The 1,495-nt window shown below is 35.5% G+C and overlaps 1 non-coding gene across 1 annotated transcript; it reads right to left on the reverse strand.

The window, feature by feature from the left end:
- Positions 1-689: 689 nt before the first annotated feature.
- On the reverse strand, positions 690-761 carry TRNAC-GCA. Its single transcript has one exon. It is a non-coding gene; the product is annotated as a tRNA-Cys (tRNA).
- Positions 762-1,495: the final 734 nt, after the last annotated feature.

The following is a 1,495-nucleotide window of genomic DNA, read 5'->3' on the forward strand; positions in this document are numbered from 1 at the left end:
TTATGAAACAACACAACACAGATGAGGGTAACATTTTTTTATTTCTCTACTATATTAGGCCCTTTGGTTTATTGGCTTTACAAGATGGAGACATGAAGTTTTCTATGTTCGAAATAAATTTGGTTGATTGTTTTCTGGTTAGCATTGGTACCATCAAAACTTATTTATTTCTTTGAAATGTTTGAGTTTACAATTTACATGTTTTCATTTTTCTACTTTGTCTGCTTGCATTTAGAAATGAAGCAAAATTAGTCTGAGGGTTTTAGGCAGATTGTTATAATTCTAATTTTTAACTAAAAAAAAAAAATTAGTCTCGTTGTCACGCTTAAAACTACCCTATAGGTATAATCGACCTATTATCCTTCCACCAATAGGAGCAAAAGGCAACGTTACTATGTGAAACTAGTTTCATGTCATTTATTCAACAATAAGGGTGTTAGCATGCATTTGTAAATGAACCCATATTTAAAAAATCTATATAAAATAGAAAAGAATTGTTATCTCAAAGACAATGAGAAAACCAACGGTTCCTTCACCCAAGACCTATGGCCCGACTCCCAACATGGAAGGGATAATCTAGAGAATCATTCCAAGAACCCTAACGGATGGGTTACAAACTCACATTTTGGTGGGTTCTCCAAGCACGGATTGTAAGTTAAAAGAGGTTGAAAACAAAGTAAAATGATAAAAGGGCCTAACCAAATTCGAACGGGTGACCTTTTGATCTGCAGTCAAATGCTCTACCACTGAGCTATGGACCCATTTTGCATGATTTCAACCTTAGTGACCCCTTCTACAGAGTGTCAGTCCAAAAGTGTAAAAAATGTCTGTCCAAAATAAAAGGGCCCAACCAAGTTTAAATGGGTGACCGGTCAAATTCTCTACCACTGAGCCATGGATCCATTTTGTAGGATTTTAACCTTAGTGACCCCTTAGACATAGTGTCGGTCCAAAAAGTGTAACCAATTTCTATCCAAGATAGAAGGGCCTGTTAGGATCGCACAACAACGCACACGCTCGATCTAGATGAACACAAAGAACAGGATAGAGAAAAGTGCAAGGAGAACCCTGGCTAAAAGAATTTTTCTATTGATGACTTCACATATGTACAGTAAGAGAGAATTACAGGGAATAGAAAGTACTTTTCAAAGCTCTACCAGATATGATATATATATAGTTGAGTTTACTATATATAGGTTTACCAGAGTTAACCATCTACTATATATAGCCATTTACTATATATAGCTTTACCCGATTTAACCATCTACTATATTTAGCTATTTACCATATATAGCTTGATATAACTTTACCAAATATAGCTTTACTGGATATAACCGTTGACCAAGCTATAAATAAGCAGCAAGCTCCATAACCTAACAATTCTCCCACTTGGAGACTGATCTAGTCAACCAAGAATTTCATTCTCAAACAACCATGAGCATCTTCATGGTCTTCATGGCACCATATCAATTGAGGCTTTGCACAACCTCAATAT

Source organism: Cucurbita pepo, chromosome LG14 (assembly GCF_002806865.2).
Source record: "Cucurbita pepo subsp. pepo cultivar mu-cu-16 chromosome LG14, ASM280686v2, whole genome shotgun sequence".
Taxonomy (NCBI): domain Eukaryota; kingdom Viridiplantae; phylum Streptophyta; class Magnoliopsida; order Cucurbitales; family Cucurbitaceae; genus Cucurbita; species Cucurbita pepo.